The sequence below is a fragment of the Perca flavescens genome, unplaced genomic scaffold (assembly GCF_004354835.1).
Source record: "Perca flavescens isolate YP-PL-M2 unplaced genomic scaffold, PFLA_1.0 EPR50_1.1_unplaced_scaf_2, whole genome shotgun sequence".
Classification (NCBI taxonomy): Eukaryota; Metazoa; Chordata; class Actinopteri; order Perciformes; family Percidae; genus Perca; species Perca flavescens.
In genome coordinates, this window is record NW_021166625.1 from 96,442 (window position 1) to 114,764 (window position 18,323).

At 40.7% G+C, this 18,323-nt stretch overlaps 1 long non-coding RNA gene across 1 annotated transcript; it reads right to left on the minus strand.

Annotated features, from left to right (window-relative positions):
• Positions 1-5,795: 5,795 nt before the first annotated feature.
• LOC114551590 (uncharacterized) lies at positions 5,796-17,250 on the minus strand. Its single transcript, XR_003691937.1, has 3 exons — positions 17,078-17,250; positions 14,402-14,471; positions 5,796-5,928 (listed from the first exon to the last, which is right to left on the minus strand). It is a non-coding gene; the product is annotated as an uncharacterized LOC114551590 (long non-coding RNA).
• Positions 17,251-18,323: the final 1,073 nt, after the last annotated feature.

The window sequence follows — 18,323 nt, forward strand, 5'->3', positions numbered from 1 at the left end:
AACAAGCCCTCAACTTATTCTATTGACTGGACGACCAGGATGCTGTTTACATTTCATCGTCGGATTCAGAAAGTGGCGACGATGAGATTGACGACTCGGCTTTTGTGGTTCACAACAAGAGGTGAGACAAACTTTTGTGAACATTTATTGCTTTTTTTTAGCTTTTTGTGTGTGTGGGTGTGTGTCTCTGTGTATATATGTGTCTCTGTGTGTGTATATGTATGTGTCTCTGTGTGTATATATACTGTCTCTGTGTGTATATATGTGTCTGTGTCTCTCTGTGTGTGTGTGTGTGTGTGTGTGTGTGTGTGTGTGTGTGTGTGTGTGTGTGTGTGTGTGTGTATATATATATATATATATATATATATATATATATATATATATATATATATATATATATATATATATATATATATATATATATATATATATATATATATATATATATATATATATATATATATATATATATATATATATATATATATATATATATATATATATATATATATATATATATATATATATATATATATATATATATATATATATATATATATATATATATATATATATATATATATATATATATATATATATATATATATATATATATATATATATATATATATATATATATATATATATATATATATATATATATATATATATATATATATATATATATATATATATATATATATATATGTATATATATATATATATATATATATATATATATATATATATTTATATATATATATATATATATATATATGTATATATGTATATATGTATGTATGTATATATGTATATGTATATATATGTGTGTGTATATGTGTCTCTGTGTGTGTGTATATGTCTCTGTGTCTCTGTCTGTCTGTCTTTCTGTGTGTGTATATATATGTGTGTGTGTCTGTCTGTGTGTGTGTGTGTGTGTGTGTGTCTGTGTATGTTGTGTGTGTGTGGGGGTGTGTGTGGGGGGGTTGTGTGAACAACAATTTCATTGCCAATGACTGCTTCACTGTAATTGTTGTGCATATGTGCCAATGAGCATCTTTAACTTTTGATGTACAATATGTCTTGACATGTACAGAGAGGATGAGCAGCCTGGCCCATCTACAACCCTGACAACAAGCAGACAGGCCTACACAGAGAGGGGCTGGAAGGAAGAGTCAAACCAGGTCAAGATCTCCAGCCAAGTCAGGACAGACACACCACAGCTCTGAGCCCTAGAAAACCGAGAGTGATCCTGATACTGCCCCACAAACCAGTAGGTTCATGCCCTGCAGATCACCAGAAGCCCAGGTGAATATGCATGCAGTACACTTATCAATGGACCTGTTCCAGCTGTACTTTGCCATGGATACCATGAGGACACTCTGCAAAAACAGATTTTCTAAGCAAAAAAGAAAAGAAAAAACGCCTATTGCCACACCTGCTTTTTGCTGTATATAGATTGATTTTATCTCAATTTTACCTTTTTCTATGTTGTATTTGCACTATTTGGGAACCCTCATACTCTGAGAATGCAAGGCATTTAAGGTAGCTCTCTGTATAATTGTATGCATAAACTGTTTTCAAGAGTGGCAAAGCTAAAAACAAAAAAAAAAAAATGGCTACACCTGCTTTTTTTTTTTTAAATCATATTTTTTTGTATATATCTTGATTATATCTGAATTTTACCTTTTATATATTGATATGTACAATTTGTGTTTAAATTACAAACTTTTAAAAATGCTTGGTTGAGCATGTTTGTGTTTTTTATATTAAAAAAACTATCATTTTTCAAATCGGATTTTGTGTTTTTTGTGTGTTTTTGGGTCCAGTATGTTGAAACAGTACATTAAAGTGAAAAACTAATTATCATGTCATATTGGTGATCTTGTGCTGAAAAGAAAGATACCAAACATTGGTATGGTAAACATTTTGTTATGTTGCAAAATAAAAAAAATAAAAAGTACTCAAAAACGGCCAAAATAGCCCAAGACTCCGAAGGGTTAATGTCAGGGGACAACGTCTGATTCAATGCTGTAATCAACACTTTCAGTCACAGGACCTTTACATTGTGTTTGTATCTGTGTGGACAGACATGATGTGAGCTAATTCTTCCTGATTCCTCCACAGAGTGGACCAGGAGAGCTCAGAGGTTCCCATTGGTCAGTCTGCCCAGCAGCATCAAACACCGCTGGACTCCATATTTATGGTCTGTACATTTACAAAAACTACTTTTACATCTATTCTGTTCACAATCATCTCCATGCTGCACGTTTTAGACCAGAGGATTGTCAGTCTGTCCAACATGTATCTGATGTTTGCTTCCATGATTTCAGTTTGATTTGATTCATATAATCTTCTGTTCCAGCTGCTGGAGGAGAACATCATCACTTATGTGAAGAACCAACTGAAGAAGATCCAGAAGCTTCTGAGTCCAGATTACCCAGAATGCTCAGAGAGTCAGAGGGAGGATGAGGATGAAGAGCAGAGGAGGAGCAGAGAGGCATTTCTGAAGATCACACTGTACTTCCTGAGGAGAATGAAGCAGGACGAGCTGGCTGACTGTCTGCAGCGCAGTAAGAGGATTTCTCTAAATAATTAACTTGCTGGACTAATGGGACATTTACTACTGTCTCCAGAGATGGGTCAAAGTATGTTCATGTTTCTTTATAAATCACTTACTGATCTTCTTTGTTCTGTATTCATTCAGGAAGTCCAGCTGGAGTTTGTAAGCGAAAACTCAAATCTAAACTAAACAAGAAGTTCCAGTGTGTGTTTGAGGGGATTGCTAAAGCAGGAAACCCAACCCTTCTGAATCAGATGTTCACAGAGATCTACATCACAAAGGGAGGGACTGCAGAGGTCAATGCTGAACATGAGGTCAGACAGATTGAAACAGCATCCAGGAAACCAGACAGACCAGAAAAAACGATCAGACGAGAAGACATCTTTAAAACCCCACCTGGAAGAGTTGAACCAATCAGAACAGTGCTGACAAAAGGAGTGGCTGGCATCGGGAAAACAGTCTTAACACAGAAGTTCACTCTGGACTGGGCTGAAGACAAAGCCAACCAGGACATCCAGTTCACATTTCCATTCACCTTCAGAGAGCTGAATGTGCTGAAAAAGAAAAAGTACAGCTTGGTGGAACTTGTTGATTACTTCTTTAGTGAAACCAAAGAAGCAGGAATCTGCAGGTTTGAAGAGTTCCCGGTTGTGTTCATCTTTGATGGTCTGGATGAGTGTCGACTTCCTCTGGACTTCCTCAACACTAAAATCCTGACTGATGTTACAGAGTCCACCTCAGTGGATGTGCTGCTGACAAACCTCATCAGGGGGAATCTGCTTCCCTCTGCTCGTCTCTGGATAACCACACGACCTGCAGCAGCCAATCAGATCCCTCCTGAGTGTGCTGACATGGTGACAGAGGTCAGAGGGTTCACTGACCCTCAGAAGGAGGAGTACTTCAGGAAGAGATTCAGAGATGAGGATCAGGCCAGCAGAATCATCTCTCACATCAAGAAATCACGAAGCCTCCACATCATGTGCCACATCCCAGTCTTCTGCTGGATCACTGCTACAGTTCTGGAGGATGTGTTGAAGACCAGAGAGGGAGGAGAGCTGCCCAAGACCCTGACTGAGATGTACATCCACTTCCTGGTGGTTCAGTCCAAAGTGAAGAACATCAAGTATGAAGGAGGAGCTGAGACAGATTCACACTGGAGTCCAGACAGCAGGAAGATGACCAAGTCTCTGGGGAAACTGGCTTTTGAGCAGCTGCGGAAAGGCAACCTGATCTTCTATGAATCAGACCTGAAAGAGTGTGGCATCAATATCAGAGCAGCCTCAGTGTACTCAGGAGTGTTCACACAGATCTTTAAAGAGGAGAGAGGACTGTACCAGGACAAGGTGTTCAGCTTCATCCATCTGAGTGTTCAGGAGTTTCTGGCTGCTCTTCATGTCCATCTGACCTTCACCAACTCTGGAGTAAACCTGCTGTCAGAAGAACAAACATCATCATGGCTGCCTAAAATTTTCAGAGAAAAATTAAAACCTCCCCACCAGAGTTCTGTGGACAACGACACCTCTGTAATCAACCTGCTGACAGAAGAACAAACAACATCAATACGTTTCTACCAGAGTGCTGTGGACGAGGCCTTACAGAGTCCAAATGGACACCTGGACTTGTTCCTCCGCTTCCTCCTGGGTCTTTCACTGCAGACCAATCAGAGACTCCTACGAGGTCTGCTGACGCAGACAGGAAGTAGCTCAGAGACCAATCAGGAAACAGTCAAGTACATCAAGAAGAAGATCAGTGAGAATCTGTCTGCAGAGAGAAGCATCAATCTGTTCCACTGTCTGAATGAACTGAATGATCATTCTCTAGTGGAGGAGATCCAACAGTCCCTGAGTTCAGGAAGTCTCTCCACAGATAAACTGTCTCCTGCTCAGTGGTCAGCTCTGGTCTTCATCTTACTGTCATCAGAAGAAGATCTGGATGTGTTTGACCTGAAGAAATACTCTGCTTCAGAGGAAGCTCTTCTGAGGCTGCTGCCAGTGGTCAAAGCCTCCAACAAAGCTCTGTAAGTGGGATTTATTCATCAATAAATACTCTGTTATCTTTCAACAGGAGTTAAATATAATAACTTTTTTACTTCCTGTTGTCTCTCCAGACTGAGTGGCTGTAACCTGTCAGAGAGAAGCTGTGAAGCTCTGTCCTCAGTTCTCAGCTCCCAGTCCTCTAGTCTGAGAGAGCTGGACCTGAGTAACAACAAGCTGCAGGATTCAGGAGGAAGCTGATCTCTGATGGATTGAAGAGTCCACACTGCACACTGGAGACTCTCAGGTTATTCAACCTTTTATTAAAAAAAGATTGCTACCTAAGCTCTTTTGTTTCTTAATGTATAAATTATTTAATGGACTGTCTGAATATCCTTTTTAGGTTGAGTGGCTGTAATCTGTCAGAGAGAAGCTGTGAAGCTCTGTCCTCAGTTCTCAGCTCCCAGTCCTCTAGTCTGAGAGAGCTGGACCTGAGTAACAACGAGCTGCAGGATTCAGGAGTGAAGCTGATCTCTGATGGACTGAAGAGTCCACACTGCACACTGGAGACTCTCTGATGGACTGAAGAGTCCACACTGCACACTGGAGACTCTCAGGTTATTCAACCTTTTATTAAAAAAAGACTGCTACCTAAGCTCTTAAGTTTCTTAATTCATCAATTATTAAATGGACTGTCTGAATATCCTCTTTAGGTTGAGTGGCTGTAACCTGTCAGAGAGAAGCTGTGAAGCTCTGTCCTCAGTTCTCAACTCCCAGTCCTCTAGTCTGAGAGAGCTGGACCTCAGTAACAACAATCTGCAGGATGCCGGAGGGAAGCTGATCTGTGTTGGACTGAAGAGTCCACACTGCACACTGGAGACTCTCAGGTCAGGATTCATTAACCCATTCAGCTGATGACCATTTAAACTCTGATTAACTTTAGTTGACAAAACAACTAACATGTAGCTTTGTGTCTGTTTATATGATAAACTTGGGCAGTAGTTTTTAATTATGTAATTATTAATTTCTAGACTCAGAATTACTTTCCATGAGGATTTTTCATTGTTTACTTTTGTTGTTAAATAATTAAAAACCAAAGCACACAGATTATTTTTTAATATTTATTCTTAATCTGGACCAAAATATATCTGGACAGCAAGCTCCCCGTGTTGACAGAGGGTTCCTGTGTGTTGTTCTGTGTGTTTGCAGTATGTCAGGCTGTCTGATCACAGAGGAAGGCTGTTCTTCACTGGTCTCAGCTCTGAGCTCCAACCCCTCCCATCTGAGAGAGCTGGACCTGAGCTACAATCATCCAGGAGACTCAGGAGTGAAGCTACTGTCAGCGGGACTGGAGGATCCTCTCTGGAGACTGGACACTCTCAGGTACAAACACTGATGAACCAAAAAGGAGATACTTGTGTAGGAAGTTTTAAAGGAGAACATCTCTAAAAGATCTAAAATGATAACTCCCTTTTGTTAATAATTTATGTAATTTGGACACATCTGTATGTTAAAGGCACTGTCCGTGGTTTTAAGAAACATCCTGTTTTTCCCTCTTTCCCGGGATCAAGTCAGTTTCAACTCAACAGAAAGGTCCAGCTAGAGGCTGGCTAGAGGTTTACAATGTCAGTTGCCGGTGCTGCATGGCTCATGTGATCGATCAGAGACGTACACTGACGTGTGGTCCAATTATTGTACAAAGTTCCTCTTGTGCTGAGAGAGTACCGACTATAAATTCAAAAAGTCCCTCAAAACGCTCTGTCCTAGTTCCAATATATGTGCGTGTGAGAGTGATGTAATGTTGATGTTTCTCTACAGAGAATGGTCCACTGTTGCACCAAATGCTTGCTCTTGGGGGAATTGTTGGGGCTCTGTAAATGATAGTGTGGCAGTGTAATCCTGTTCTCACTATGCATACCTTTTTTTCTATGAGACACTCATCTAATAACAATGTGTAAATGCGCACATAGTCTCTTCTGCTCTCTGCTATGTTCAATTATATTTTCCTCCTTATTTATACGTTATTTCACCCACAAGCCAACCACTATTAATCAGAATATTCATTGTTATGACTCGAACTGTAGATCAGAGGTGGGCTGTCAGGGCCAGCAAGGCTTTCTCTGCTGGCCAAGAGATGATTATATTTTTATAATTAAAGGCCTATATATTCATTTCTAAAATAAATAAATATATATTTATCAATTTCATTTCATATATTGCATACACAAGTTTGTTTAAATTTTTAGATGTAAAGTTAATGAAAGAAAGGTGGATGTACTTTTTCTTCACATAATGAGCAGCTTTTGGTAAGTTTAATGGCTTTTTCAGTGAAATTATTTTATAGCTATTACTGCTTGCTTTAGGCGTTAAAGATTTGAGCAGTGTCAGTGGCCGATGTGCCTTTGTGTGTTAAGCCCCCGCTGCTTGCCTGGAATTTGTGGGGAGGCCTGTTGATTGCGGATTGTGTAATTTGTGTTTTTGATTGCTTTGTGGTCACCGTATGAGTAAATATGACCAGGGACCTGTTGCACAAAAGTAGAATTAAGAAATCCAGGATAACTGAAAAAGCGCAGCTTAACTTAGTGTGATCCACTCATCGCGGCTTAATTGGTTGCACGTTTGCCGAGCCAGGATAAAAAGGTGAAGCTATGTCAAGCCAGGTGTACATAGCTTGGATAAGTGCACGTTCACGGCTTTCTTAAATAGACCACGGTATCGATCACAGATTTACTGATGCAGAAATGGAGAAGACCCGTGCAGCATAGGTTTCACCCGCTGAGCAGCAGCTTCTAATGGAAAATTACGAGGAGGTGAAGCATATAATATGCAAAAGGGGAATTACGGCTGTTGTTATCAGACAGAGAAAAAGCCCGACAGACAATAGCGGACCGACTGAATGCGTAAGGATTTAAAAAGATTTACTTACTAGTCACTCCACAATTTTACTAAGTTGTACACTCTGTTTTAATTGTTTTTAATATGCTTGTTTTAAGTGTTGGTTTTATTGCTGTATCTGTTTTATGTGCTAAAAATGTGCTGGTTTTACTGTAAAGTGTCTTTGAGTAGCCTGTAAAGCACTATATAAATAAAATGTATTATTTAGCCTACTTTGCATTAAAAGTGAGCAGAGGGATTAATGTTCCTCAGGAAATTAATTTCCAACTCTTAATCAAAATGGGAGAATATGTTTTACAACCATATGCACCAATCTCTATAAGCTATGACTAATTCTAAATATCTTTCTACAAATAATGGGCCTCATTCACCAATATCTTCCTAAGTTTTCTCTTAAATATGTTCTTAAGAAAGTTTCTAAGAAAAGTCTACCGGATTCATGACGTGTTCTTAAACAGCAGAATTGTTCCCACCTGTGTTCTTAGGATTGATGAATCCCACGTCTTCCTAACTGAAAGCGCGCCCAGTTGTTCCTAATTAGCATAAGAAAACGCCCCAAAAATTCCCATATAAGGACAAGACACTTCCTGTGCACCTCCCGGGAAGTGCTGAGATAGTTGTCGGAGCTGCAGATGACTTGTACATTGCAGTGGTGGAGGAAGTACTGAATCTCAGTACTTAAGTAAAAGTACAAATAACCAGAGACATATTTACTTTAGTAAAAGTAGAAGATGTCCACTACCACAAACAAGGTAGAAATAGGGCCTATGTTGTTAGAATCGTAATGCGGTTGGTTTTATTCAGGGATGTATTTAAAGACTTTCTTTAACCATGTAAGTAAGCAAATAAAGTGTGTGAAACAGCAGACATGGGGAGATGTGAAGAGCTCCATTCAAATAAATAAGATATGAACGAGTCTTACACAGCCTGGCGGAGGAGTAAGTGGAGAGAAATAGATGGCAAATGATTTCAAAACAGGAATAATAATAAACAAACATTTTCATTTTCACTTTTACCGGAGGCTGTATTACCGAGGGTCAGCAGCACTGTGCCCGGGCTCTGGAGCACCGGAGCCGGCTTGGATCAGCGGTGCCCCATATATACAGTATCTATGGCAACCAAACTTCACCCCCATATATACAGTATCTATGGCAACCAAACTTCACCCCCATATATACAGTATCTATGGCAACCAAACTTCACCCCCATATATATATCTATGGCAGTATCTATGGCTAACAACAAAACATCACCCCCATATCACCCCCATATATACAGTATCTATGGCAACCAAACTTCACCCCCATATATACAGTATCTATGGCAACCAAACTTCACCCCCATATATACAGTATCTATGGCAACCAAACTTCACTGGTGAGACAAACGTGTGACGGTCAGGAAGACATTTTGGCGTTTTGGCAGGGGACAAACTGATCAGAAAATGTAACGGAACGTTGTAGAAATGTAGTGGAGTAGAAAGTATAGATAATTGCTGCAAAATGTAACAAAGTAAAGTACAGATACGTGAAAAATGTAGGTTACTTAAGTACAGTAACGAAAAATGTGTACTTCAGTAAATTCTACCACTGCATTTTGGCTCTATATATAGCGCGATGAATCACCAAATAATGCAGGATTTAATCAGTTTAATTGCCAAGCCAATGATGGGTTCCACAATACATGCACTTTCTCCCCCCCTTCTGGTGTTTTATCTTGAAAGAAGTTGAAAGGGTGAATGCTTATGTTGTTTACTGTCTTTTGATGCAACTGTACTGAAGGCCCAGGTGTAAAATACACGGCCCTCCACTGCTGTAGATAAACTGCTGGTTGCTATGGAAGCTGCTATCTCTGAACCCACGGATCTAGCATGTTGTTGGTATCATATGTGTTTACAGGGACACGAATATTCCAGTCATGAGGATTATCCTGTTTTTGATCATATTCAGGATATGATGTTTAGGCTACATGGCACACAGAGAAATCAGGTTATTCACATCAGTCAGTCAGGCAATAGGGCATAGTGAACACAGTGGTGCTGTGTGTGTGTGTGTGTGCGCGTTTGTGTGCGTATCTGCGTGTGTGTGTGAGAGAGTGTCTGTCTGTCTGTCTGTCTGTCTGTCTGTCTGTGTGTGTGTGAGAAAAATGGGCCTCCCCGCCCACGTCCACACAGGATGGTGGCGACAAGGACACAGTGAGAATGGGTGGTGATGGGATGAAGACACAGCCAACAGCCAACGTGGATTTGCAGGGAAAATGTAGATTTATTTACAGTGCTCTAAAATACGTCATCCAGCACTCTGTTAACAACAAAAAAACTTCCAAAACAAACCACTGGGTTTCGAAATTTAACTAGCACAAGCAAAAAAAAAAAAAAATCTTCTCTCAACAAGTTTCTGTATACAACCTCTCAGCAAGTTGACACTCTCCCGACTCTCTCTCGAGGCAGAAAAACCTGCGCTTTAAATAAGGCCCTTCAATTACACTAATTGGTAGAAACCAACATCACAGGGGGTTTTGTTATGAATAGTGGTTCAGCAGATATTTGATCTAATCACACACATACATTGAAATATACTTCATACACCTCATGTACTCCTAATAATACTAATAACATTAATTTCCTGTAATTGAATAAGCATTGCATTACAATACAGCCCATAATTTATACTGATACAATAGCTTTCCCCCGCTCAAATAAACCCTTTCCCCTGGCCCAAACAGGGATAAAAAATAGCCATTGTCATCATGGAGCTCGTGTTCCTTGGGGAAACAAATTGCTGCGGGACCAGGAAAATGAAAGTCGGTGCTATCAGTGTAATGTTGGTGTTTGCGTGAACAATGTATGGATTAACAGAAAGAAATGTGTTATGGAGCAGAATCGACGGGTACCACGTTGTTCGCTATGTGATTTACAGCTGTTTGGTGAGTAACTGAAAGTTGTGTAAATAAAGATTGCGCATGAATGAACCACGCTGCGGTTGCCGGCACCGCGTGTAGTTACAAACATTCGCCGCTACATGTGTGTGTGCTTGTAAGCGCGTTTGTGCGTGTAGGATAAGGGGTCAGTTTAAATGTTGTGGAGCATGTCAGGCGAGTTGGGCAAAAGGAGGGGCTCTACCTTTTCACAGTCTGTCTGTCTGTCTGTCTGTCTGTCTGTCTGTCTGTGTGTGTGTGTGTGTGTGTGTGTGTGTGTGTGTGTGTGTGTGTGTGTGTGTGTGTGTGTGTGTGTGTGTGTGTGTGTGTTTACATGGACACGAATATTCCAGTCATTAGGATTATCAGTCATGCTGACAACCTCAGCCTGTCAGTCAGGCAATAGGGCATAGTGAACCCAGTGGGGCCTGCCTGTAACAGAGGGGGGAGGACCATTGACATATATATAATGGACCAATAGATCCCGTGTCTCTGGAGACCAGTGAAGGATATTAGAAGCTCTTTTCCGGTGATCTCTTGCTTTACTGAGCAGCCTCCAACTGACAGAGACAACGTAGATGTGACGTGAGCAACGTGTCTGAAAGTGTGAAGTCTTCTGGTAGCTGTGAGAGAAAAATCAATCATTCCCAATCTCACAGAGACGGAGAGTGTAGGTATATGTAAGGAGATAACATAGACACAGGCTAATTACTGATCACTAACATGCTAGTTAACATTAGTTAACATTAGTAATTACTGATCACTAACATGCTAGTTAACATTAGTAATTACTGATCACTAACATGCTAGTTAACATTAGTAATTACTGATCACTAACATGCTAGTTAACATTAGTAATTAAACCTAAACAGCTAATGGAAGTCCAAACTGCCTGTGAGCTTCTCCTGTACTATACGGTAATTCCTCTACTGTGTGACAGTAAGGCTGGGTCTCAAACCACCTACTGTCACACTTCAAACACTTAGTTTAAAGTAAATAGTGGAGATAACCACCTACTATTATTCACATCAGTCAGTCAGGCAATAGGGCATAGTGAACTCAGTGGTGCTGCCTGTATGTGTGTGTGTGTGTGTGTGTGTGTGTGTGTGTGTGTGTGTGTGTGTGTGTGTGTGTGTGTGTGTGTGTGTGTGTGTGTGTGTGTGTGTGTGTGTGTGTGTGTGTGTGTGTGTGTGTGTGTGTGTGTGTGTGTGTGTGTGTGTGTGTGTGTGTGTGTGTGTGTCTGTGTGTGTGTGTGTCTGTGTGTGTTGTGTGTGTGTGTGTGTGTGTGTGTGTGTGTGTGTGTGTGTGTGTGTGTGTGTGTCTGTCTGTGTCTGTCTGTGTGTGTGTGTGTGTGTGTGTGTGTGTGTGTGTGTGTGTGTGTGTGTGTGTGTGTGTGTGTGTCTGTCTGTCTGTGTGTGTGTGTGTGTGTGTGTGTGTGTGTGTGTGTGTGTGTGTGTGTGTGTGTGTGTCTGTCTGTCTGTGTGTGTGTGTGTGTGTGTGTGTGTGTCTGTCTGTCTGTCTGTGTGTGTGTGTCTGTCTGTCTGTGTGTCTGTCTGTCTGTGTCTGTGTGTCTGTCTGTCTGTGTGTGTGTGTGTGTGTGTGTGTGTGTGTGTGTGTGTGTGTGTGTGTGTGTGTGTGTGTGTGTGTGTGTCTGTCTCTCAAACCACCTACTGTCACACTTCAAACACTTAGTTTTAAGTAAATAGTGGAGATAACGAGTCAGAGCACTGAAAGTACCAGGATGACCCCCTAAAAACAGTCAAAAAGTTAAGTGTGGAACGATGGACACTACGCGCACTAAACGGGCGCCATCTTGACTACGCAGCGGAAAGGGGAGGGGCCAGGGACGTGGACCGGCAGCTGATTGGACCAACGCGTCACGTGGTTCTGGCTGCTCCCGGATTTTACAACAGAGAATAATGGCGGCTCGTTCAGAATACGATCTCGTTTTTTACGAAAATAGTTCACCGAAACGTGTTTCTGAAAACATTTTAAGCGAGAAATAGGCCGTGCAGTTGCTGAATCTGTCTTCATTTCAGATCAACAAAGGTCAGTTTAAGAGATTTTCGTCAGATTTTCAGAGGCGGCGGGGCGAGCTAACCGCTCCTCATTTCCGGTGAGTGTTTTAACGTAAGTGTTGCGTTTGGGACGACACTAACCATCCAAAGTGGGCACTACGCCAGGAAGTAGTCAGTGACCATTAGCAGTATACTGACAGAAGTGGGCGGTTTGAGACACAGCATGAGTCTCGTGGTTATGACCCAATCGTTAGCCTATTTTAATAAAAGCGTCTGCTACGGAGCCATAACGTGAGCTACAAGGTAATGGAGCCTTTTATACATTGTCGTGTTTCTTTAGAAATAAACAACGGACAAATAGAGTCTTTAAACGCTTCAGATGTAAAGTTATTCTCCGTCAAAGTGACGACAAAATGTATGCTAGTCAGTGGAATGCTAACGGGAGGTGATCTCTTTGTAGCGTCAAAATGGCGCCATAGGAGGTTCAAGTTCTGAAGTGAAGCTTACTCCCCCTTGGGGAGGACTGACAACCTCAGCCTGTCAGTCAGGCAGTAGGGCATCCTAATCATCCAGTTTTGTAGATTAATAAATAGCATATTGATCCAAACTTTTCTGAATACATTTTCTTTTCTTAGTTGTATTTTAAGCCTCAATGAACAGACACAGATACAAGCAAAGGTTAAGTTGAAAGGCAAAAACAGCATCAAGAATGTTAACATCGGGCATGAAAATGGGTCAGGGGTGAAAAAGCTGAGAAGGATATTACCCCTCTAGGGGGGTCTGGGGGCATCCTCCCCCGGAAGAACATTTTAAATATTCCATATTTTAAAGGAACACGCCGACTTATTGGGAATTTATCTTATTCACCGTAACCCACAGAGTTAGACTAGTCCATACATACCCTTCTCATCTCTGTGTGTGCTGTAATGCTGTCTGACGGCTCCAGCGGCATCAGGACAGCACAGATCCTGCAGGTGAATGGTTCCAGTAATCCTACTGCTCCCAATAAGTGACAAAATAACACCAACATGTTCCTATTTACATGTTGTGATTTATAGAGTCACAGCGTGTACAAAAAACAACGTAACATGAGACTCAGCTGTCTTCTAACTGTAAACAAACCGGGAACTATATTCTCAGGCGGAAGAATATAGTTCATGGGCGGAGTGATATGCTCGCATTAAGCCTGTCTGAGAATATAGTTCCCAGTTTGTTTACAGTTAGAAGACGGCTGTGTCTCATGTTACGTTGTTTTTTGTACACGCCAGACTTACAAATCACAACATGTAAATAGGAACATGTTGGTGTTATTTTGTCACTTTTGTCACAATTGGGAGCAGCAGGCTAGTTGGAACCAGTTACCTGCAGGATCTGTGCTAGGCTAAGCTAATGCTGGAACCGTCAGACAGCGTTACAGCACACACGGAAATGAGAAGGGTATGTAAGGACTAGTCTAACTCTGGGGGTTACAGTGAATAAGCTAAATTCCCAATAAGTCGGCATGTTCCTTTAAAGCATCAGTCTAATGCATTTTGAGATGCATTTTTTGCCAATCAACACTGTAATATTTCAATATGCACTCATTAAAGTTAATTTGACTGGCAAAACAGTTAAAGTGTTTCTGACATTACACAATAATAAAAGTCTAAAAACTAAAAAGTGTTGCATCAATTTTTACTTCTTCCAACCATATGTTAAATAAAGATCCAATGTGGATTTACATAATTGCAATAATATCATAATCCTACAATGAATCATTGTGAAAACTAAACTTTACTACTTTGGTCATCATCAAAAAAGAGAATTAGTACATTCATGATTTTGTCCATGTTGATATTAGCTGCTTTATTTACATTTATTAAAAACGTTGCATTGTTTATCTTTTCATATAGCTAGAGGTCTAGACTCTGGGACAAGGCCTTATGTTTAAATACCTGCCATGCTGACTCCAAACAGACAGCTTTGTCAAGGAAGTTTGGGCTTCAGATCAGATGTTCAACAAAGTAAAATCACCTCACCCTTCATATAACACCTACCTGCAGCTCTCCCTGCATCACCCTCTCCAGTGTCACCACTGTTAGTTTCCAGCTGAACTTCATCTGATCTCTAATATGAAAGCAGTGGAGATGAATAAGGTCTAGAAAAATACTGATGGGAATGTCAAGAACAAGTGAAAACCCACACAGACAGACTAACTCCTTTCTAAATGTGGGAGATGTGTAACTTTACTCGTTTTCAAGTTGCATGGGTTAAGTTAATAGAAAACTCATGTTCTTTTACAATCATCTTAAATACTGTTGTTAGTGTCACATCGCTGCCAACGTTGGCTACGTAACGTTACGTTAATAGTAACAACGTTTACCTAGCAAGAGTGTGTACAAGCAGGAGATAAAGAGGAGAAACCCATTGTGAGGACAGCACAGCTTTGGACTGCCGAAGGTGAGCTCATGTTGCAGGGTTGTTTTGAATCTACTGACTGGTCAGTTTTTAGTGATTCTGCCACCTTGCATGAGTACACCGAGGCAGTTACTCACTATGTCAAATTCTGTGTGGACAGCTGTATTCCCACGCGTACCTTTCGTGTTTATCCAAATGAAAAACCGTGGGTAAACAGAGATGTACGCGTGAAATTGTATGAGAGGACAGTGGCTTTTAAATCTGGGGATGATGCTCGTTATAAGACCGCGAGATACGAGCTCAGGAATGCAATTAAGTCTGCTAAAAAACAACACCGGGACAAGATAGAGCGATATTGTTCTGAAGGGGACTCTAGGCGCGTTTGGCGAGGCCTACAAGCGGTTACTAGCTACAAGGCTAAACCTAGTGGCGTCACAACTTCTACTGCTTCCCTCCCAGATGACTTGAACATTTTTTATGCTCGCTTTGAATGCCCTGCTGAGACACTGGCGTCGAGACTATCTCCTTCTGGGCATGCGCATGTCAGAGCACTTCCAATTGGGAACTCACACATAGACACATCATCTCCAACTGGAAATCCGTTCAGCAGGCAGGCACATCAGGTCTCAGTCATTGATACACGTAAAGTTTTTAAATCTGTGAAAATAGGGAAGGCTGCTGGGCCTGATGGCATTACTCCACGAGTTTTAAAGACATGTTATAGTCAACTTGCCTCTGTTTTCACTGACATTTTTAACTTGTCACTCTCGCTTTGTGTGGTTCCAAATTGTTTTAAAAAATCAATCATAATTCCTGTTCCTAAAAAAACGACTGCTATCTGTATGAATGATTTTAGACCTGTAGCGTTGACTTCTGTGATTATGAAGTGTTTTGAACAGCTTGTGAAGACACATATCAACAATAGCATACCTGCCATAACTGATCCATTACAATTTGCATATAGATCAAACAGAGCTGTGGATGATGCTGTATCCCTGGCGTTACATACTGCACTCCAACATCTAGAGGGCAGGGATAAGTATGTCAGGATGCTATTTGTTGATTATAGCAGTGCCTTTAATACTATTAGACCTTCCATTTTAATATCTAAGCTGTTAGACCTGGGCCTCTGCAAATTTATTTGCAGTTGGATACAGGACTTTCTAACAGGCCGTCCCCAGACAGTTAGAGTTGGCACTACATACTCAGCCTCTATAGTGCTAAACACTGGAGCACCACAAGGCTGCTGTCTCAGTCCTCTATTATACAGTCTGTATACCTAGGATTGTATTGCTAAACATCCCACTAATAGTATCGTAAAATTTGCAGACGATACTACTGTGATAGGACTTATTGACAGCAATAATGAAACTGCCTACAGAGATGAGGTAAGCAAATTGATCATGTGGTGCCAAAGAAATAATTTGTCTCTCAATGTGGGGAAAACTAAGGAGGTCATCATAGATTTTAGGAAGAACAAATCTACACATACACCTGTCCTTATTAACAACTCTCCAGTTGAAATTGTTAACACCTTTAGATTCTTAGGCTTCCACATTTCAGAACCCCTCACATGGTCCTTCCATATCAGCTGTGCCATTAAGAAGGCACATCAGAGGCTTTACTTTTTTTATGGTGGCTTAAGAAATACGGTATGTCTCTTAACATTCTACTGAACTTCTACTGTTGTACAATTGAGAGTATACTGACAGGTAATATTATAGTGTGGTTTGGTAGGGCTACTTCACATGACCTTAATCTACTGACAAAAGTGGTCAGGACTGCATCTAAAATCATCGGGGTTCCACTTGAATCGCTCCAACAAATTTACTGGAAACGCAGCACTAAGAAGGCACCAGGTATTCTGCAGGATCCTAGTCATCCGGCACACAATCTCTTCTCCCATCTTCCATCAGGGAGACGACTACAGAGCATCCCAACGCCGCACAACACGTTTTAGGGATAGTTTTACCCTCAGGTAATACGGTTTATTGAACAATATTGCACAACAGGACGGAGGGCTGTGGTCTGAATATAGTCACTTGTATATATTATGTTGGATATTTTATAATGTTTTTAATACTATTAAGTTTTTAAAATTGTTATTATTGACTGGTGCTGAGGGAGTGCTAAGGCACATTGTATTTCATTGCTGTGGTACTTTGTACTGATATGCATATGACAATAAACTTGAACTTGAACTTGTACTAGTTAGCTAGATGTTGAATCACAACATCAGCTTTACATCAACAAGTCTAACGTTGGTTAGACAGAAAATATAATTATCCTCCTGGACAAAATTATTACCAACTCACATTTCCTTTCTTTCTTTTCTTCCCCATGAGAAAGAAATCAGTTAAAGTGAGCTGCTGCTGTCTTTTCATCTTAACTTCTGACTACCTGTCGCCACTGCCAGCTGCAGACTCCGCTTCCCAAACAGTCTGCCGTTGAGGGGGCGGGCCGGTGGCAAGACGCTGTATTGCGCTTTCAAAATAAAAGCATGCGCGTTAAAGATTTCAAAATAAATTATTTGTCTCCTCCGCGGTATAATTTTTGGGTGGGACAAATGCGACTGTCTCCAATATTGGAGGGGACACGTCCCCCCGTCCCCAGTTCCCTCGCCCTTGGTGTGTGTGTGTGTATGTGTGTGAGAGTGTGTATGTGTGTGTGTGTGTGTGTGTGTGTGCGTGTGTTTACATGGACATGAATATTCCAGTCATGAGGATTATCCTGTTTTTGATCATATTCAGGATATGATGTTTAGGCTACATGGCACACAGAGAAATCAGGTTATTCACATCAGTCAGTCAGGCAATAGGGCATACAAGAAAATTCAGGAAGAAATGTTTACAGTGTGCCTACTACTTGGTGCACATCCGAATAACACTAGCTAAGTAGATAACTTGGCCACATTGTCACTGAGAGAGAGAGAGAGAGAGAGAGAGAGAGAGAATACGAATATAAATATCAATAGGATGATGGATTTAGGATGCTTAAAGTACTGATTATTTACATGGGGTCTGGTGGGTTATAGAGACGTGAGCCTTACCAATACAATATATATAAATTATAATACCCTAGTTTTGCTTCAATTTTAAATACATACAGTGTTGTTTTAACAGTGAAGTGTTAAGTGTCTTAATCCTTCAGAGATAGACCTTTTTAAAACCTATTTAAGACCTGTTTACCAGAAACATTAAGTAGCTAGCGCTAAACACACCAGACTCCATTCAAAAAATAGTGCTTTTAGCGTGAATAGAGCCAACATATTTTGACATGGGGGACTCGAACACATGACTTGACTCGAGTTAGACTCGAGTCGCAAATTTTAGGACTTGAGACTTGCTTGATTAACATTCATAAAAGAATCGACTTGACTTTGACTTGATATTCATGACTTGAGACTTGACTTAGACTTGAGTCAAATGACTTGAAATGACTTGATTTTCTGTTTAATAAATATATTTTTCCTTCTGATATTGAGGAGGAGTTAACTTTACGATTTTAGTGCTGTTGCATGTGCAGGAACCGTTGATATGATGACGCGGCGCGCGGCGGCAG